Source organism: Mus musculus, chromosome 2 (assembly GCF_000001635.26).
Source record: "Mus musculus strain C57BL/6J chromosome 2, GRCm38.p6 C57BL/6J".
Classification (NCBI taxonomy): domain Eukaryota; kingdom Metazoa; phylum Chordata; class Mammalia; order Rodentia; family Muridae; genus Mus; species Mus musculus.
This window is the reverse complement of record NC_000068.7, coordinates 108,948,531-108,971,461: the sequence shown is the minus strand read 5'-3', so window position 1 is coordinate 108,971,461 and position 22,931 is coordinate 108,948,531. Positions and strand designations below refer to the sequence as shown.

The following is a 22,931-nucleotide window of genomic DNA, read 5'->3' as shown; positions in this document are numbered from 1 at the left end:
TTTATTAGAGCAAGATTCCTGCATCAGCATATTTTCCTCCTGTGTGGCCATTTTAGTTATTTATCCATCATCTAAAATGCAAATTTACAAAAATATCATATGACTACCATTGCTTCAAGATGCCTTTGTTGAACTGATCTTACATTTGTATTTTAGGTTCTGGCAACCTTGGCAAACAGCCACTAATTTCTTGCTACCTCCCTTTTTGACCCTTTCTAACTAATAGTTTTCTCAATAGTCCTCCAAGTACCACACATCCCATTCTTTACCAGGTAAATTCTTATTTATTATGTGTTTTCCAAATCCTATTTATGAGAAAATGTTCCAAATGTTTCATGATGTTCTGGGATAATGGCAAACATTATGCATGTGTTTTCATCAGGTGAAAAGCATAATGCCTTTCTAAATTCCAAATAGCTGAGCACTTTTTCTATACACACTGAAGTGTTAACTTTTGCTTTTGAAAATAGGATGGCAAGACTGTCATGTTTTTCCATTTCCTTTTTAGCAATTTAGTGCATAGGTTTCTTCTATTATAGATATCTGCAAATTCTAAATGTGATTCCTATTCTTGGCAAGTGAAAAACGATCCCCTGTTCACTTAAAACGATTTACAGCTTTTCCTTGGCACATTTCATTCTTCCACATGATTTTGCTTGTACCGTAGAGCTATTGCTAGGCAAAAATAAGGCTTATTGAGAACTATGGAGAGAGCTAAATTGTTAAAGTGTTTTCCTCAAAAGCAGGAGAACCCGAGTTTAATCTCTCAAAATGATGTATAAATACCAGATGTGGTGACACATTCGTGTATTCCAGCCCAGGGGAGCTGTGGAGAGGATCTGGGCTTCACTGGCTAGCAAGTCTATTCTAACTGATGTGCTCCAGAGCAGTGAGAATCTTCCTGATGATTCTTCCCGATGATGACACATAAGGCTGTCTTCTGGTTTCTACCTGCATGCACACATACATGCAAGTGCATTGTACACAAGTGTGCACCTGAAGATACACAAACATCCACACACATACACAGACCCACCTACCTTTCTCAAATTTATTTGAATACAATTTATTTTCTTGTGAAACAGTTTAATGTCTGAAGAGAGACCATGTAACTAATAGGGAGGTAACAAATATAGTACGGATACAATGGGGAAAGTCTGATGCATATTCTGATGAGTTGAAACAATAATGTACCAAATTTCATCATGCTATAGGAAAAGTGAGGTGTGCTAAGCACTTGAACGGTTTACTTAAGGGATTTTTATTTCATTCAATGGTCGTAGACTAGAGTTGACTATGGATACTTGTAACTGTCAAACAAAAGTACAGAGAATGTGAGATGGCTGAATATCCTGAATCAAGTCCCCCAGGTCCTAAAACAATAGGTTAGGTAGATACCAACCTTACTAAGTCCCTTACAATATAGTTCTTAGATATGCTGAAATATGTGGTTATATGACTTGCCTTCCCCAATGAAATATAACCAGTATGGTATGTATCACAACCATTCAGGAGCTCTTAAGAGCCAATATGTGATAACTTCTTTTCTCTCAAGGGAACCCCCCTAATCTAATGGTTGAAAGCATTCTTGGTCTGGGGAACTGACTCAGAAGATTTGTATCAGAGCTTTTACCATGCAGGGGATACATGTAGTGGAGAACATATTAGGTATGATGCACCACGGTGTTCAATGTATTGAGAAATGACATAATCTAATCTTTTTTATTAAAACACAGAATTCTTCTCATACAATATTTCAATTTACAAATACACATGCAAAATAAGCTATATCTAGAATTTGAATTGCTGTCCATTTTCATCTCAAGTTAGTACTAGTTTTTAAATGTTTAAAATAATAAATCCTGTTAAAAACTTGTAATGAAATTCTAAGTTAAGTGTGTCATACACTGCTTATGTTTCCAAATCTACATTTACCTGTTTCCTGATTGAGAGCACCTGCTATTTTTTTTATTTGGTATATAATATTCTATGCCTTGGTTAAATCTTTTAGCAAATGTTAAAAAAAAAACAAAACAGAATTTGAATTGTAATTTTTTCCAAGGATAGGAGCATGCTGTACAAGTCTATCCTGCAATGCAAAGTGGAAAACCTGCTTCTCTGAGTGAGTCACACAGTCATCAGGAAGAACAACTGATAGGTTTCAGTATGCTATGATGCCAGAAGCTTTGGGGTATTGATATTTAATGAATTACATAGACATTCAACATTTTATTATAAAATTGGCTTTGTATTAGATTTCTTTGCCAACTATTATTTTTGAATGTTCTGAGCTTATTTAGGGTAGTCTAGTCTAAGCTATTTTGGGTAGGGTAGTTGTATTTTATATGTGCTTACTTTTAGCTTACCATTGTTTTAAAGGGAAGTGATCCCACCACCAGTGAGGCATGTGTGCAGTGCTCATTCTTGTGTAGTGTAATAGCACTCCTCCCTTGTCTCCCTTGCCTGCTTGCCACACCTGGGTAATTCTCAGGCAGCAGGGATTCTTCCTTCATTAACCTACTCTCATCTACAGCTTCTAGCAAATGCCTGACACTGAAGAACAATGAAAATAATAGGAATCATGTCTGCAGTGATTGCGTGCACTCTAATACTGTACTATCATTTTCCCAGGGAAAAGGTCCAATTATCACCTCTGTTTTGCAGATGAGTGAATGGAGTCACAGGAAAGTTAAAAATCTTGCTCTATGGGATAACACAGCTGAGATGCAAAACCAAGACAAGAATCCAGGCACAGCTAGATTTATAATGTATTTCCAACCACTATACTATGCTTTCTTTCTTAGTTAAATATTTATTTATGAATTAATGCCAAATGAAAGAATAAACTGATGGACAGTTGGGAAACTTCTTGCTTTCTTATAAATTGCACACATTACTTTTTACTTTTTCTGTGCTTTGCTCAAAGGTACCCTACACCACTGCACTCTCCTAGACTGTTATATCAATAAGAGTTATGCACACTTCTGTTTGAATTGCTCTAGTTCATCATGCACATCTTCAACATCCGCCACACTGAGCTGTAATTGTTGGTTGGTTTGTCTATCCCTTTTACACTTGGAACTAGTTACTGACTAGGTTGTGTTTTTCCATCCTACCTAGCTATTAATATAGCTATTAACGTAGCTAGGCCGTTATAAATGCATAGGCCATTATAAATGACTCAGAAACATTGGCTGAATATATTTTAAATGAATAAATTAGTGATATTTTCAGAAACATGATTTCTCAGCAGTATTCTATTGACAATTTAAGCTGGATTTTAAAATTATTATTATGAAGGTTGTTCTGAACATTGTTGGCTATGTATCAACAAGTCAGATGCATATAATCTATAACTTACCATATTATAACAGTGACAACGTTTCTTGCAGAACTGCCAAATACCTTCTGAGTTATTTAAATGCTACTTTGGGCACCTTTTTTAAATGGTTATATGTGTTAATTTCCTTCCCTCTTGCTCTTCTGCATTACTGCATTATTTGAACTATATGTTGAGTAGGATATAAAGTCATCCTGAGTTAATCAAACCCAAACAGTAGCATCTTATGGAAAATATCATGTTACTTTTTGGGGGCAACAATGACAAGTCAAAGTAATATTTTCAACAATATCAGCTTGGTGAACCAACAAGTTCAAAGGTCTTAACTTTTATGAGCACGGTCTCCAAACATTAAAAGATCCCACTCTGTATGCATAACTTTATTGAAGCTATGTCATAGAGTACTGTCTTAAGATACTCTACATCTTGTATACTCCATCTAGTATTTCTCAAGGTCATGTTAATGTGGGGAGTAGAAAGGGTTAGACTAAGGGTCTAACTGCTACTAGGTAGTAAGAGCTCCATCACCATTACTACGGACACAGATATTACTGTATTATTTTTATTTCACGACTATGACCACAGGGCAAAAGACATCTCTCCTGAAAAATGATTGATGGCCATCACAGGCCTGGGAAGAGAAGGCCATATTACAATAATAATGCTGAGCTTTAAGACAAGCTGGGCCAACAATATTGGCTTAGTTTGAACCAAGCACCTATATCCCAATTAATCAATTGTGGCCAGCATTAGTGGATGTTCTGAAGCATCAAAATTCTTCCAGGAATCATATGGATAAATTGGGGAATAGGAAAACTGGGAAACTACTTGCAAAAACATAAAGAAAAAAAGAGAAAAAAAGTAGGGAGAGAAAGGAGAAAGAAAGAGAGAGAGAGAGAGAGAGAGAGAGAGAGAGAGAGAGAGGAAAGAAAGAAAGAAAGAAAGAAAGAAAGAAGGAAAGAAAGAAAGAAAGAATGAAGGTACCTATAGGAATTCATTAAAATTTCATCAAATCTCTTTTAGGATAATCTTATTGGATAAAAAAACAATCTGGGGACAGCATAGCTTTTTCTGATGGGGCAAAACAACTTCTTTTAATTTCAAAATCAGCCCAACCCATGGGACACCTGTAAAAAAAGCATAATGGGCCTCAGCATTGTTGGGAATCATCTTGGATCTGGGACTCCACTGAAAGTAGTCTGCACAGGGGAGAGTGTGCACTACAAAAGCTAAGAGCTTCTGGGACAGGCCAAAGCAACACAGATTCTGGGACACAGCTTTTGGACCTTTATTTTCGGCCAGGAGGGAGGTCCGAACGCCAGATATCTGTGCACCTTCCCTGTAAGAGGAGAGCTTGCCTGCAGAGAGAGCTCTGACCACTGAAACTCAGAGGAGAGATCTAGTCTCCCAGGTCTGCTGATAGAGGCTAACAGAATCACCAGAGGAACAATCTCTAACCACAGACAACTATAACAACTAACTCCAGAGATTACTAGATGGCAAAAGGTAAATGTAAGAGTCTTACTAACAGAAACCAAGACCACTCACCATCATCAGAATCCAGCACTCCCACTTTGCCCAGTCCAGGGCACCCCAACACCCCCGAAAATCTAGACCCAGATTTAAAAGCACATCTCATGATGATGGTAGAGGACATCAAGAAGGACTTTAATAACTCACTTAAAGAAATACAGGAGAACACTGCTAAAGAGTTACAAGTCCTTAAAGAAAAACAGGAAAACACAATCAAACAGGTAGAAGTCCTTACAGAAAAAGAGGAAAACACATCCAAACAGGTGATGGAAATGAACAAAACCATACTAGACCTAAAAAGGGAAGTAGACACAATAAAGAAAACTCAAAGTGAGGCAACACTGGAGATAGAAACCCTAGGAAAGAAATCTAGAACCATAGATTCGAGCATCAGCAACAGAATACAAGAGATGGAAGAGAGAATATCAGGTGCAGAAGATTCCATAGAGAACATCGGCACAACAATCAAAGAAAATGGAAAATGCAAAAAGATCCTAACTCAAAATATCCAGGAAATCCAGGACACAATAAGAAGGCCAAATCTACGGATAATAGGGGTGGATGAGAATGAAGATTTTCAACTCAAAGGACCAGCAAATATCTTCAACAAAATTATAGAAGAAAACACCCCAAATCTAAAGAAAGAGATGCCCATGAACGTACAAGAAGCATACAGAACTCCAAATAGACTGGACCAGAAAAGAAATTCCTCCTGACACATAATAATCAGAACAACAAACGCACTAAATAAATATAGAATACTAAAAGCAGTAAGGGAAAAAGGTCAAGTAACTTATAAAGGCAAGCCAATCAGAATTACACCAGATTTTTCACCAGAGACTATGAAAGACAGAAGAGCCTGGACAGATGTTATACAGACACTAAGAGAACACAAATTCCAGCCAAGGCTACTATACCCAGCCAAACTCTCAATTACCATAGATGGAGAAAACAACCCTGAGATTCCACCTCACACCAGTCAGAATGGCTAAGACACAAAAATTCAGGTGGCAGCAGATGCTGGCGAGGATGTGGAGAAAGAGGAACACTCCTCCATTGTTGGTGTGATTGCAAGCTTGTACAACCACTCTGAAAATCAGTCTGGGGGTTCCTCAGAAAATTGGACATAGTACTACCAGAGGATCCCGCAATACCTCTACTGGGCGTATATCCAGAAGATGTTCCAACTGGTCAGAAGGACACGTGCTCCACTATGTTCATAGCAGCCTTATTTATAATAGCCAGAAGCTGGAAACAACCCAGATGCCCCTCAACAGAGGAATGGATACAGAAAATGTGGTACATTTACACAATGGAATACTACTCAGCTATTAAAAAGAATGAATTTATGAAATTCCTAGGCAAATGGATGGACCTGGAGGGCATCATCCTGAGTGAGGTAACCCAATCACAAAGGAATTCGCACAATATGTACTCACTGATAAGTGGATATTAACCCAGAATGTTAGGATACCCAAGATATAAGATACAATTTGCAAAACACATGAAACTGAAGAAGAACAAAGACCAAAGTGTGGACACTTTGCCCCTTCTTAGAAATGGGAACAAAACACCCATGGAAGGAGGCAAAGTTTGGAGCTGTGATGAAAGGATGGACCATCTAGAGACTGCCATATCCGGGGATCCATCCCATAATCAGCTTCCAAACACTGACACCATTGCATACACTAGCAAGATTTTGCTGAAAGGACCCAGATAGAGTTGTCTCTTGTGAGACACTATACTGGTGCCTAGCAAACACAGAAGTGGATACTCACAGTCAGCTATTGGATGGATCGCAGGGACCCCAATGGAGGAGCTAGAGAAAGTACCCAAGGAGCTAAAGGGATCTGCAATCCTATAGGTGGAACAACAATATGAACTCACCCGTACCCCCTGGAGCTCATGTCTCAAGCTGCATATGAATCAGAAAATGGCCTAGTTGGCCATCAGTGGAAAAAGAGGCCCATTCGTCTTGCAAACTTTATATGCCTCAGTACAGGGTAACAACAGGGCCAAGAAGTGGGAATTGGTGGGTCGGGGAGTGGGTGGGGGAGCATGTGTGGGGCTTTTGGGATAGCATTGGAAATGTAAATGAAATAAATACCCCCCCCCCAAAAAAAGAAAAGCACAATGACTGTAGCCACAGTGTAGTTCAGCTTGTTTCCATAGCATGTGTGGGGTTAGTGTAAATCTCCCAACAGGCAATGGAAGCCTGTCTCCAGGAACTGTGAAATTTTGCATTCTAAATCTAGTCTTGATCCCAGCCCCATTCTTTTCATGGCTCCATGCTGTGAGTCTCCTCACATACTGCAGAGCATCAGATTGTTTATGTCTTTGCAGAAACTGCAGAGTCTTACTTGCCCTCTTCCATGTACAAATTTTTACCTCTCTATTCTGCCACAGGTTTAGTTTACCCATTCTGGAAAGCTGCCATGGAGAATTCTTTCAGTTAGAGATGCTAAAACGAATTTGTCAGTCCCCCACCTCCAGGTTCAGATACTGAACAGAACTTTGGCTTATGATTAGGCAATATGTATGCAGCCTTTCATCTGCTGGAGGAGAGAGGAGCACAGAAATCTACCACAGCAAACATCCTTTCATCTACATCTTTTGGGAAAACCCTATGTGGATTTTTCCTCTGGTGCCTGGAGTAACTTTCTTTTTATGCTTCTGCTACGCTGCTCTTAAGAATCTCTATAGATGGCTTTTCCTTCAGTCTCTGCTCTACTCTTTGTCCCTGAATTTCCTTTAGACAGGAGCAATTCTGGGTTAAAATTTTTGAGAAGAGTTGGTGGCCTCATCCCTCAACCAGGAGCTATGCCTAACCTCTCGATATGGCCTCTACAGGTTCTTTCTCCTCTTTGTTAGGTATTTCAGCTAATGTCATTCTTGTTGATTGCCCCGCACACACGCAGTCACCAAAACCAGTCATTACTGCTAATGCCATGAAGTGCTTTCTGACAGAAGCCTGATACAAATGTCTCTGTAGAGGTTCTGCCAGACCCTTACCAATGCAGATGTGGATGCTTGCAGCCAACCATCAAGCTGAGCATGGGACTCGAAAGGGGGAGTTAGGGGCAAGACTGAAGGAGCAGAAGGGTTTTGCAACCCCATAGAAAGAACAACAATATCAGCCAACCAGACCCCCAGAGCCCCCAGGGACTAAACCGCCAACCAAAGAACACACATGGAGGGACCCACGGCTTCAACTGCATATGTAGCAGAGGATGGCCTTATCTGGCATCAATAGAAGTGGAGGCACTTGGTCTGTGAAGGCTTGATGCTCCAGCATAAGAGAATGCTAGGGTGGTGAGGCAGGAAGTAGGTAGGTGGGGAGCCCTCTCATAGAAGCTGGGGTGGGGTGGGGGGATGGTGTAGGGAGTTGGCAGAGGGGAAACTAGGGAGGAGGATGACTGAAATGTAAATAAATAAAATAACCAATAAAAATTTTAAAAAAAGAATCTCTCTAGAGACATTTTTCTAATACTGACAACACCCGCTAGTTGTAGCAGTTACTATGGAGAAGCACCATAGAGAAGGCATATTACAACTGAGTTCATGGTGGCCAACTGGACTTCTAGTAGCTTCTGTGATTTTGACAAAAGGTGAGGTGATAGAGGAGGAGGGAATCCACAGGGTGCAATAAAGAATTTTAAGAATAATGTTGGGTTTTGCAGAGACACTTAAAAATCCCAGTCTAAGCAAAGATTGAGTTGCATGCAACCTCTATGAGCAGACTCAAGAACTCAGTTCACCAGCCTCTAGTGTAAAATGTTATTGCCTGCATATGCAATACTCTTTCAGAGTTTGAGTCTTGATTTATCACATTCTCTCAGCTGCTCACATCCCATTATGTCTTTGTCCTGTGTCAGAAAGTCCTGTGCAGTAGTCTTCACAGAGCATTCTGTGACTGCCTTGCCCACTTTCCTTCTTTTTGTAGTAGGAAATTGGTTGCACACACTCAATTACACAGCATCTTCTCTGATAAACAAATAATGATAAAGATACATTAGAAAATTGATTGTTTTACTTTTGGGAACCAGAGAAGAGTAATGAGCAAGTAAATACATTTCTGGGTACAGCATCTTGGAGGAAGTAAATAAAGAGATGGAGTTATGGAAGGGTATTAGGGACAGAACCTAAGGATGCTATGAAGGGTGACAGTTTAGCTGTGACTTGAAGGAGGAATAGGGCCAGTGATATGAATTTTCCTCAAAAATTCACATAGTAGTGTTTCATCATTCTGAGTCAATCAAAATCCAGTTAGAGGTTCTTCTGCACTGTGGCTCTGTAGGTGAGACCACTTGGTATACAAGCATGAGGACCAGAGTTCCATCCTTAGCACATGAACCCAAAGCTGTGTGTGTATCTATGCCCTGTTCTTTAAATTCAATGCTGGGGAAGAAGGAAGGAGGCAAGCACATCCATGAGGCTTGATGGGCAGCCATTCTAGATGAAATGATAAATTCTAGGATTGGTGACAGACCTGTCTCAAGAAGGTAAATCAGGGAGCAATAGAGTATGAGACACTCAACACTCTCTGCTGACCTTTAATATATACCCACACACACATATGCACCTATATCCCTGAACCCACCAAAGAAACCAACCAAAGAAAATACCTTTGGATAAGCCTTAGTTTTTTTTTTTTTTGTCCTAATATTTTGAAACATCATAATACTGCTGTGCCTCAAATGCCTTGCTTCTCAGTCCTGCCCTTGAATCTCACAGGCACTGGAAATTCCAGACTTAACCCTTAACTTTAACTTTCCTTCATCTTAATTTATTTAATTCATTAAAGACACTAACAAAGAATTTGAAGGAATTGAATTGTAATTAATCTTGAACATGTTTCCTGGGGACTGGCTCTCATAGTATCAGAAAGTGGTTATGTAAGTTACCTTGAGAGAAAGACAATCAACAGTCTTACCCAGCTGTGACTTCTATGGACTATAACAAGATTAGTTAGCCAAGATATTACAAATAGTACAATTGTAGCTCATATAACTCAGAGATAACCAACAGCTATGCAATTAGACTTAAGGCCAGCTCAACAGGAGGGGATTTATACTTGGTCCTACCTATGGCTAGTAAGATCATTGACTCTAGAGAAGAACCTGCTATTGTTACTTTCTTAATCCAGAATAGTTTCTACATCTACTCTCAATAATTATACCATAATAATCTTATACCCATAGATAAATACAGATCTTACTCCTTGTCAGTAGGCTTCTTTATAAAATGGATGGAGACAATGACAGAAAACTACAACTGGTCAAAATGCATAGAACAACAAAACACAGGGCATCCAGTCCCAATCAATATACAACTGCACTGCAACACCTATACCTAAGGTTCAGGCAACATCACAGAAGAGATGGGTGGAAAGAATGTTAGAGACAGAAGAGCAGGGAAATTGCTGCTGCTATATAGTATCTTCTGTACATGACAGGGAAGTTGGTGATAGCCAACATCTCTGTTTTTGGACTTAAGGCCAGCTCAGGAGGTGAGCATTCATACTTGTTACTATCAGTTCTAGGTTTAGTGAGAAATCTGTCTCAAGGAAATAAATCATGGAACTTTAGTTAGTAAAACATCTCAAAGATTATATTTCCTAAACAAGACCTGCATAATCATAGCACCAGTTGGCATGCTAACTTGGGTAGGCAATATCTCACAACAATAATTTTAAAAGTCAGAATTTTGAGAAGTGGAGTCATGGGAAGAGTTGGAGAGAGAAGTGTGAAGGGTACAAATGATGTGAGTACAATATGCATGTAGGACATTCTCAGTAAGTAGAAAAAGCTTTAATAAAATGATAAGGATATTAAATTACATGTTCCAAATAAATAATAGAAAGCCAACATTCACGTGGAAACTGAACAACACTATTCTCAATGATACCTTGGTCAAGGAAGAAATAAAGAAAGAAATTAAGGACTGTTTGGAGTTTAATGAAAATGAAGACACAACATTCCCAAACTTATGGGACACAATGAAAGCATTCCTAAGAGGAAAACTCATAGCTCTGAGTGCCTCCAAAAAGAAACTAGAGAGAGCACACATTAGCAGCTTGACAACACACCTAAAAGGTCTAGAAGAAAAGGAAGCAAATTCACCCAAGAGGAGTAGAAGGCAGGAAATAATCAAACTCAGGGGTGAAATCAACCAATTGGAAACAAGAAGAACTAGTCAAAGAATCAACCAATCAAGGAGCTGGTTCTTTGAGAAAATCAACAAGATAGATAAACCCTTAGCCAGACTCACTAGAGGTCACAGGGAAAGCATCCTAATTAACAAAATCAGAAATGAAAAGAGAGACATAACAACAGATCCTGAAGAAATCCAAAACACCATCAGATCCTTCTACAAAAGGCTATACTCAACAAAACTGGAAAACCTGGATGAAATGGACAAGTTTCTAGACACATACCAGGTACCAAAGCTAAATCAAGATCAGGTTAATGATCTCAACAGTCCTATATCCCCTAAAGAAATAGAAGCAGTCATTAATAGTCTCCCAGCCAAAAAAAGCCCAGGACCAGACGGGTTTAGTGCAGAGTTCTATCAGACCTTCAAAGAAGACCTAATTCCAGTTCTTCACAAACTATTCCACAAAATAGAAACGGAAGGTACTCTACCCAACTCATTCTATGAAGCCACAATTACTCTGATACCTAAACCACAAAAAGACCCAACAAAGATAGAGTACTTCAGACCAATTTCCCTTATGAATATCGATGCAAAAATCCTCAATAAAGTTCTTGCTAACCGAATCCAAGAACACATCAAAACAATCATCCATCCTGACCAAGTAGGTTTCATCCCAGAGATGCAGGGATGGTTCAATATACGCAAATCCATCAATGTAATCCAGTATATAAACAAACTCAAAGACAAAAACCACATGATCATCTCGTTAGATGTTGAGAAAGCATTTGACAAAATCCAACACCCATTCATGATAAAAGTTTTGGAAAGATCAGGAATTCAAGGCCCATACCTAAACATGATAAAAGCAATCTACAGCAAACCAATACCCAACATCAAAGTAAATGGTGAGAAGCTGGAAGCAATCCCACTAAAATCAGGGACTAGACAAGGCTGCCCACTCTCACCCTACCTATTCAACATTGTACTTGAAGTCCTAGCCAGAGCAATTAGACAACAAAAGGAGATCAAGGGTATACAAATTGGAAAGGAAAAAGTCAAAATATCACTTTTTGCAGATGATATGATAGTATATAAAAGTGACCCTAAAAATTCCACCAGAGAACTCCTAAGCCTGATAAACAGCTTCAATGAAGGAGCTGGATATAAAATTAACTAAAACAAGTCAATGGCCTTTCTGTACACAAAGGATAAACAGGCTGAGAAAGAAATTAGGGAAAGAACACCCTTCTCAATAGTCACAAATAATATAAAATACCTTGGCGTGACTCTAAGGAAGTGAAAGATCTGTATGATAAGAACTTCAAGTCTCTAAAGAAAGAAATTAAAGAAGATCTCAGAAGATGGAAAGATCTCCCATGCTCATGGATTGGCAGGATCAACATTGTAAAAATGGCTATCTTGCCAAAAGCAATCTACAGATTCAATGCAATCCCCATCAAAATTCCAACTCAATTCTCCAGTGAATTAGAAAGGGCAATCGGCAGATTCATCTGGAATAACAAAAAACCGAGGATAGCAAAAACTCTTCTCAAGGATAAAAGAACCTCTGGTGGAATCACCATGCCGGACCTAAAACTGTACTACAGAGCAATTGTGATCAAAACTGCACGGTACTGGTATAGTGACAGACAAGTAGACCAATGGAACAGAATTGAAGACCCAGAGATGAATCCACACACCTATAGTCACTTGATCTTTGACAAGGGAGCTAAAACCATCCAGTGGAAAAAAGACAGCATTTTCAACAAATGGTGCTGGCACAACTGGCGGTTATCATGTAGAAGACTGGGAATTGATCCATTTCTATCTCCTTGTACTAAGGTCAAATCTAAGTGGATTAAGGAACTCCACATAAAACCAGAGACACTGAAACTTATAGAGGAGAAAGTAGGGAAAAGCCTCGAAGATATGGGTACAGGGGAAAAATTCCTGAATAGAACAGCAATGGCTTATGCTGTAAGATCAAGAATCGATAAATGGGACCTCATAAAATTGCAAAGCTTCTGCAAAGCAAAAGACACCGTCAATAAGACAAAAAGACCACCAACAGATTGGAAAAGGATCTTTACCTATCCCAAATCGGATAGGGGACTAATATCCAATATATATAAAGAACTCAAGAAGGTGGACTCCAGAAAAATCAAATAACCCCATTAAAATTGGGGCTCAGAGCTGAACAAAGAATTCTCACCTGAGGAATACCGAATGGCAGAGAAGCACCTGAAAAAATGTTCAACATCCTTAATCATCAGGGGAATGCAAATCAAAACAACACTGAGATTCCACTTCACTCCAGTCAGAATGGCTAAGATCAAAAACTCAGGTGACAGTAGATGCTGGCGAGGATGTGGAGAAAGGGGAACACTCCTCCATTGTTGGTGGGATTGCAAGCTTGTACAACCACTCTGGAAATCAGTCTGGCGGTTCCTCAGAAAATTGGACATAGTACTACCGGAGCATCCCGCAATACCTTTCCTGGGCATATATCCAGAAGATGTCCTAACCGGTAAGAAGAACACATGCTCCACTATGTTCATAGCAGCCTTGTTTATAATAGCCAGAAGCTGGAAAGAACCCAGATGCCCCTCAACAGAGGAATGGATACAGAAAATGTGGTACATTTACACAATGGAATACTACTCAGCTATTAAAAAAAATGAATTTATGAAATTCCTAGGCAAATGGATGGACCTGGAGGGTATCATCCTGAGTGAAGTAACCCAATCACAAAGGAACTCGCACAATATGTACTCACTGATAAGTGGATATTAGCCCAGAAACTTAGGATACCCAAGATATAAGATACAACTTGCCAAACGCATGAAATTCAAGAAGAATGAAGACCAAAGTGTGGACACTTTACCCTTTCTTAGAAATGGGAACAAAACACCCATGGAAGGAGTTACAGAGACAAAATTTGGAGCTGTGACAAAAGGATGGACCATCTAGTGATTGCCATATGCAGGGATCCATCCCATAATCAGCTTCCAAATGCTGACACCATTGCATACACTAGCAAGATTTTGCTGAAATGACCCAGATACAGCTCTCTCTTGTGAGACTATGCCGGGGCCTAGCAAACACAGAAGTGGATGATCACAGTCAGCTATTGGATGGGTCACACAGCCCCCAATGGAGGAGCTAGAGAAATTACCCAAGGAGCTAAAGGGAACTGCAACCCTATAGGTGGAACAACAACATGAACTAACCAGTATCCGGGAGCTCTTGTCTCTAGCTGCATATGTATCAAAACATGGCCTAGTTGGCCATCACTGCAAAGAGAGGCCCATTGGACTTGCAAACTTTATATGCCCAAGTACAGCGGAATGCCAGAGCCAAAAATGGGGAGTGGGTGGGTAGGGGATTGGGGGGGTGGGTATGGGGGACCTTTGGGATAGCATTGAAAATGTAAATGAGGAAAATTCCTAATAAAAAAAATTACATGTTCCATTAGGATTTTGTTTCCAGTCACAAATGAACTGTTCCTTGACATAGTGAAAGTAACACCTGGTGAAGGGAAGACTGAACGAAGACGTGGAGGGAAGAAACACAGCACAATGCCCCCATAAGATCAAACAGTGCAGGCCTCTAGTGTAGTCACAAGCATACCATATCTGGAATATTAATGCATCTCGGGACCCCTTAATTTTAGCAAGTTTATCAAGTATATTTTAGTACAATATTGTCTTAAGTTATAGTAGGTCTTTTTAAGAGACTAGGGGATTATTCATATGCCAATGAAGAAGATCTCTTTCAGTGCAAAATGATGTTATTTAATAATATATGCAGACACAATTTGACAAAGCATTCAAATTTCTCTATGTACCTCTGGAGTGGTTTTCCAGGTACAAGGGAGGATTATTTGGGTTCTTTACAAATATCTCTGGTTATGCTGACATTTGCAAAGGGAGTATAATGCTAGAAGTGTGCATACAAGCAGCAATGTTAGCATATAATTTCCACACCTTTCCAAGGGCTTTACTCACTGTTTATTCATACATTTCGAAGTTCCTTGTAATATAAATTTTATTGCTCAGATTTTGGAATTTAGTCAACAAAACCTAGTATTAGAAGAACCCTTCTTAAATTCTAAAACCCTTCTTATACTTATGAGCAAATACATCATTCAGCAACAAGTTAACTATCTCAAGGGTACTGAAGGCAAATTTTCCTCATAATCTGAGTTGTCCTGAAGACTTATACAAATGTGAAAAACACATACTTAATCATTTTATGGCTAATTTTGTGAAATAATGCTTCAAACTCAAAAAAGAATGTTTGCATTTTCTTTATTGGACTACTCATATGTAGTAACTATTAATGCTAACTAGAAGTGATGTCCTAAATTAAGTGGCTTCAAAACCTACACTATTTCATAATGAATAAAAATTTGAAAGAGGAAGAGATGTTTTTGAACATAAAATACAAGTACAATAAGAAATTAAAAATAATATATCATATTCTAGTATTATTTAAATTATAATTATTAATGCATGCTAATTGTTCATGTTACTGAATTTTACTGAAGGTATATATATTATGTTTTGGTAGTATTACACTCTGGACTTCCTCTTTCTTGCCTTGTGTGCACTTACACATACTGTTGAAACAGCTTTTAGTACTTAATATTTAGCTGAAGAAAAAAAAATCTACCACTTTGGATTTGGCCATATCTTCTAGAAAAGATACTTAAAGTGTTTGTTTTCTAGGAGTGATATTTTTCAGTCCATATGTTTGATTTTCATTTTAGAAAAATGAAAAAAAAATTTCAAGGAAATTTCTTGTAGCACATATATTTGAAGATCTCTAACACTGACCAAATCTTATTTTGAAAATATTTATATAAGATGCTATGTAGGTTACTGGCAGTGAGGGGAGTTGTCAATAGTCTTATGTGAACACTGTAAAGTATGATAATGATCAGAAAATCCCATGAGTACAAGAGTATCTCCAACATTAAGAGGGCAATCAACTGCTTTCTGATTATATTTAAGGCTGTCTACAGGAGGAAACACATGCTTGGCACTGTACATCAAGCCAAGAACCCATTGTTGCAGAGGTCACAGCTCCATAGAGAGAATTTATTACTATTATTCTACCAAGTGGACATAGTACAAAATTGCCCTCTAAATTTGTATCTCTCTACACATGTATTAGTGCACTCCTCAGACATTACCGAAGAAGTTTGTGCAGTGGGTGTTTAAAAAAGAAACTCACAACGGGTCTAAATGCAGAGAATAAATGTCAATGAACATTCAGCCATAAATCATGCATCTGTCACCAACCTTCTTCCAAGACTTAGGGAACATCGTTGGGGGGGGGGGAGGCAAAAAGATTTTAAGAAATAGATGTCATGGAGGATCAGATAGAAACAGTGCTTTCTGGACAATGCAGGACCGCTATACCCATGAACTTACTGAAGCTGTGGTTGATTGCTCAAGGTCTGTGCAAGATAAATCCAGTCAGTCAGTCTTGTAGCATAGAAGGGGAAGGAGTTCACAAGCCAGCACTCCTAACTGAGGAGCCATGGATAACTGAAGGCTTCTGAGGGAGGTAGAGTTGGTTGTCTTGACCAGTGGGTTGAGTGTACTCAGTGGATGGCCTCACACCCATGAATGTTTGGTCAGCACAAAGTACACTAAACAGGTTTTTTTTTAAAAATAAGAGGACACAAAGTTGGAGGGAACAGGGAGTTTGAGGTAGATCAGGGAGGAGTTGGGAGAGATGAGTGAATATTGTTAAAATAATTTGTATGAAATTGTCAAAAATTAATGAAATATTAAAATATTTATATAACATTTTATTAGATACCAAATTTTTATTATATTTTTATTAATCATTCCATTGGTTTACATTTCAAATGATATACCCCTTCCTTGTAACCACCCAGAACACCTTCATTCCATTCTCAATCTTGCCCTCCCCTTTGCCTCTATGAGGGTGCTGCCCCACCCAACTACCCACTCCGGCCCCACAGCTCCAACATCCTCTATGCTGGGGCATCAAAGCTCCGGAGGACCAAGGGCCTCTCCTTTCACTGATGTAAGACAAGGCCATCCTCTGCTACATATGTATGTGGAGCCATGGCTCCCTCCCTGTACATTCTTTGGTTGGTTGTCTAGTTCCTGGGAGCACTGGGGGTTTTGGCCAGTCTACATTGTTCTTCCTATGGGGTTGCAATCACCCTCCCCTTCTACATTGTGCCCCATAGGTTTTGGTATGTTATGCCTTTATTTTCATTGAATTCTAAAAAGTCTTTAATTTCTTTATTTTTTCCCTTGGCAAAGTTATCATTGAGTAGCATTGTTCAACTTCCATGTGTATGTGGACTTTCTGTTGTTTTTGTTGTTATTGAAGACCAGCCTTAATCTGTGGTGGTTTGATAGGGTCCATGGAGTTATTTCCATCTTCTTGTATCTGTTGAGGCCTGTTTTGTGACCAATTATATGGTCAGTTTTGGAGAAGGCACCATGAGGTGCTGAGAAGAAGCTATATTCTTTTGTTTTCAAAATGAAAATGTTCTATAGATATCTGATAAATCCATTTGGTTCAAAATTTCTGTTAGTTTCACTGTGACTCTGTTTAGTTTCTGTTTCTATTATCTGTTCATTGCTGAGTGGGGTGTCAAAGTCTTCCACTATTATTGTGTGAGGTGCAATGTGTGCTTTGAGCTTTAGTAAAGTTTCTTTTATGAATATGGGTGCCCTTGCATTTGGAGCATAAATGTTCAGAATTGAGAGTTCATCTTGGTAGATTTTTTCCTTTGATGAGTATGAAGTGTCCTCCCTTATCTTTTTGGATAATTTTGGGTTGAAAGTCGATTTTATTTGATATCAGAATGGCTACTCAAGCTTGTTTCTTGGGACCGTTTTTTTCCCAGCCTTTTACTCAAAGATAGTGTTTGTCTTTGTCACTGAGGTGCATTTCCTGTATAAAGAAAAATGCTGGGTCCTGTTTACGTATCCAGCCTGATAGTCTATGTCTTTTTATTGAGGAACTGAGGCCATTGATGTTAAGAGATATTGAGGAAAATTGATTGTTGCTTCATGTTATTTTTGTTGTTAGTAGTGAAATTATGTTTGTGAGGCTATCTTTTTTTGGTTTGTTGAAAGATTATTTTCTTGCTTTGTCTAGGGTATAGTTTCCTGCCTTGTGTTGAAGTTCTCCATCTATTATCCTTTGTAGGGCTAGATTGATGGAAAAATATTGTGTAAATTTGATTTTGTCATAGAATATCTTGATTTTTTCCATGTATGGTAATTGAGAGTTTGCTGGGTATAGTAGCCTGAGTTGGCATTTATTTTTTTTCTTGGGGTGTGTATGACATCTTCCTAGGATCTTCTGGCTTTTATAATCTCTGGTGAGAAGTCTGGTGTAATTCTTATAGGTCTGCCTTTATGTGTTATTTGACCTTTTTTCCCTTACTGCTTTTAATATCTTGCTTTGTTTTGTGCATCTGGTGTTTTGATTATTATGTGATAGGAGAGATTTCTGTGCTGGTCCAGTCTATTTAGAGCTCTGTAGGCTTCTTTTATGTTCATGGACATCTCTTTCTTTAGGTTAGGAAAGTTTTCTTCTATAATTTTACAGGCAAATGGATGGAACTGGAAACCATCCTGAGTGAGGTAACCCAGACACAAAAGAACACACATGGTATGTACTCACTGATAAGTGGATATTAGCCCCAAAGCTCACAGTACCCATGATATAACCCACAGACCATTGGGAACTTAGGAGAAAGGAAGACCAAAGTGTGGATGCATAAGTCCTGCATAGAGGGAAGAACAGGATGATCTAGGGAGGTGGAGGGAGGGAGGACCTGGAAGGGAGAAAAAGGGGGGGAGGGAAAAGGGGGGCAGGATCAGGTACTAAAGGGGAAAAGAGAGAGGTACAGAGGATCAGGAATTGATTAAAATATGTAGCAGTGGGGGATGAGGAACTGGGGATAGCCTCTGGAGAACCCTAAACTCCATGGAAGAGAGAGGCTCCCAGGACCCAATAGGGATGATTTTAACTGAAATGCATAGAGTGAGGGAGAGATAGAGCCTGTAGAGACCACCTCCAGTAGATAGGCAGGACACCCAATTGAGGAATGGGGCCACCCACCCATCCCAAAGTTTTTAACCCCGATAACCACATTTTTAGAAACATTTAAAAACAATCCAGGGAATATTTCATTATAATGATTTAATAATTATTTTAGTAACAGCTAAAATTAAAATATTAGGTTTTATCTGTCAATAAGAATAGTTATAAAAACATTTCACTCAGAAGTCACATTGCAGAGTGTTATAGATGATATCACAGAAATGAAATAGGAGCAATATCAACACAAATTTTTTTCTTGAGTGGATTTTTTTTCCATTTTTTTATTAGGTATTTAGTTCATTTACATTTCCAATGCTATACCAAAAGTCCCCCATACCCACCCACCCCCACTCCTCTACCCACCCACTTCCCCTTTTTGGCCCTGGCATTCCCCTGTACTGGGGCATATAAAGTTTGCGTGTCCAATGGGCCTCTCTTTCCAGTGATGGCCGACTAGGCCATCTTTTGATACATATGCAGCTAGAGTCAAGAGCTCCAGGGTACTGGTTAGTTCATAATGTTGTTCCACCTATAGGGTTGCAGATCCCTTTAACTCCTTGGGTACTTTCTCTAGCTCCTCCATTGGGAGCCCTGTGATCCATCCATTAGCTGATTGTGAGCATCCACTTCTGTGTTTGCTAGGCCCCGGCATAGTCTCACAAGAGACAGCTACATCTGGGTCCTTTCAATAAAATCTTGCTAGTGTATGCAATGGTGTCAGCGTTTGGATGCTGATTATGGGGTGGATCCCTGGATATGGCAGTCTCTACATGGTCCATCCTTTCATCTCAGTTCCAAACTTTGTCTCTGTAACTCCTTCCATGGGTGTTTTGTTCCCACTTCTAAGGAGGGGCATAGTGTCCACACTTCAGTCTTCATTTTTCTTGAGTTTCATGTGTTTAGGAAATTGTATCTTATATCTTGGGTATCCTAGGTTTTGGGCTAATATCCACTTATCAGTGAGTACATATTGTGTGAGTTCCTTTGTGAATGTGTTACCTCACTCAGGATGATGCCCTCCAGGTCCATCCATTTGGCTAGGAATTTCATAAATTCATTCTTTTTAATAGCTGAGTAGTACTCCATTGTGTAGATGTACCACATTTTCTGTATCCATTCCTCTGTTGAGGGGCATCTAGGTTCTTTCCAGCTTCTGGGTATTATAAATAAGGCTGCTATGAACATAGTGGAGCATGTGTCCTTCTTACCAGCTGGGGCATCTTCTGGATATATGCCCAGGAGAGGTATTGCTGGATCCTCCGGTAGTACTATGTCCAATTTTCTGAGGAACTGCCAGACTGATTTCCAGAGTGGTTGTACAAGCCTGCAATCCCACCAACAATGGAGGAGTGTTCCTCTCTCTCCACATCCTTGCCAGCATCTGCTGTCACCTGAATTTTTGATCTTAGCCATTCTGACTGGTGTGAGGTGGAATCTCAGGGTTGTTTTGATTTGCATTTCCCTGATGATTAAGGATGTTGAACATTTTTTTCAGGTGCTTCTCTGCCATTCGGTATTCCTCAGGTGAGAATTCTTTGTTCAGTTCTGAGCCCCATTTTTTAATGGGGTTATTCGATTTTCTTTTTTTTTTTTTTTAATACATGTCTACTTTATTAAGGTCAACCAACATGGTATCTATGTCTCTAAGCATTTCAGGTTTAAGAGATGTTTAGATTATTTTTTTTTCTATAGTAAGTTAACTTAGGCACATCGGTTTGTATTTTAGAAAAAAATAATTATCTCTATGACACAGACAGGAATAAGGAGTATCTGCAAATGTTACAAAGATGATTCTAAACCTGAGCTAGCCTCTCTCTCTCCAAGTGGCTAGCAGCCATTAGTCTCTGTGAAAAGAAATAACAGGAACTGCGCAAACATCTGTAATAGTCTGGAACTTAGAGAGCAGAAGCTGTGATTATCGAAAACCTCGAACACTGGCAAGGCTGGATTGCAAAGTATTTAAGAGAAGGCCACAAATGTTGTTTCCTAAGAAGAGCTAGGAACTGCAGGTATCACTTGGTAGTGCATTGAAATGGCATTGCCCAGTGCAAGTGCTGAAGAGATCAGTCGGTCGCCTCCTTCTAGAGCAGTCATTTGGGGTAAGCTTCCACAATCATAGCATGACCCTGTCCTCCAGCTGCACAGGCAGCCACTAAAGCATACTGGCCTCCATCCTTCCTCAGTCTGTTGGCAGCTGCCATGACCAGCCGACAGCCAGTGGCTCCAAAAGGGTGCCCCAGAGACAGTGATCCGCCCCAGATATTAAACTTCTCCAGAGGAGGTGATCCAACCTTGGTTTTCCTACCCATGTAGTTTTGTGCAAACCAATCAGAATCCATGGCTTTAAAGTTAGCTAAAATCTGGCCTGAGAAGGCTTCATGAAATTCAAAAGCATCGATATCATTCATGGTTAACCCTGCCTTTTCTAAAACTTTTGGAGTAGCATATGTTGGTCCGAGTAAAAGCTGATCTTTCGGATCCTGGGACACATATATAAAATCCCTCAAATATGCCTTTGGTTTATAACCCATGGCCAGAGCTCTGTCCTCTGACATGATTAGCATCGCAGAAGCGCCATCAGTCAGGAAAGAAGAATTTGCAGCTGTCACTGTGCCATAGGGTTTGATGAACGCAGGTTTTAGTTTGGCCATTTGCTCCAGTGAGGAAGGACGGATCCCATTATCTTTGGTAACTGTGTCCTTTCCTGGTACTTTGAAGGGTACAATATCAGAAAGGTGTCCTTCATCCTGTGCCTTCTTGGCCAGACTATGAGAATGCAGTGCATATTCATCCTGTTCCATTCGAGAAACAGCAAAGGCAGCAGCCAGTCGGTCTGCAGAGTGGCCCATGGTCTCATTAGTGGAGAACTCAGCCACTGCAGGGAGCTCAGGGGACAGAAAATTCAATCTGAATTTACTGAGTAAGGACAGGCGCTGGCCCAGAGTCTTGGCTTTATTGAGATCAAGCATCATTTTCCTCATATTTCTTGAATGACGAATAGGGACATCAGACATTAACTCAACACCACCAGCCACGACGACATCACACTGGCCAGAAGCTATCAGACCAACAGCTGTGGTCATGGCTTGGTTTGAAGAGATACAAGCCATGGTGACAGTGTGAGCCGGAGTCTTATCAGAGAAGCCAGCTCCCAGGGCAGCCTCTCTAGCCACATTGCTTGTTTTCACTTCCTGAATAACTGTACCAAAGATGATATAATCAACAACATCCTTTGGAATATTGGTCCGATGCAACAAACCCGAAAGTGCAGCTCTAGCCAAGTCATGTGGCATTAGGTCTTTATACGAAGTGCCTGATAGCAGAAATGGAATGCGGACCCCTTCCACCACCACAATATTCTTCATATTGGGTTTTGCTAAAGTCTTCTTTGACTTGGTCTGGACAGCTGGGGCAGAGTGCAGTTGGGAAGAACAGCTCAGAGGTCTTATAGAAGATCTGAGAGCCCATTTTGATGTAGTTGACAAGTTTCTAAAAGTGGAAGTCAAGATGGTAGTCATTCTGAAATCTAAGAGTCCGCGAAAACTGCCGCTGCCCGTTATTCGATTTTCTGAAGTCCACCTTCTTGAGTTCTTTATATATGTTGGATATTAGTCCCCTATCTGATTTAGGATAGGTAAAGATCCTTTCCCAATCTGTTGGTGGTCTTTTTGTCTTATTGACGGTGTCTTTTGCCTTGCAGAAACTTTGGAGTTTCATTAGGTCCCATTTGTCGATTCTCGATCTTACAGCACAAGCCATTGCTGTTCTGTTCAGGAATTTTTCCCCTGTGCCC

At 39.7% G+C, this 22,931-nt stretch overlaps 1 pseudogene; it reads right to left on the bottom strand.

Moving 5' to 3' along the window:
* Hadhb-ps (hydroxyacyl-CoA dehydrogenase trifunctional multienzyme complex subunit beta, pseudogene) lies at positions 20,734-22,692 on the bottom strand (annotated as a pseudogene).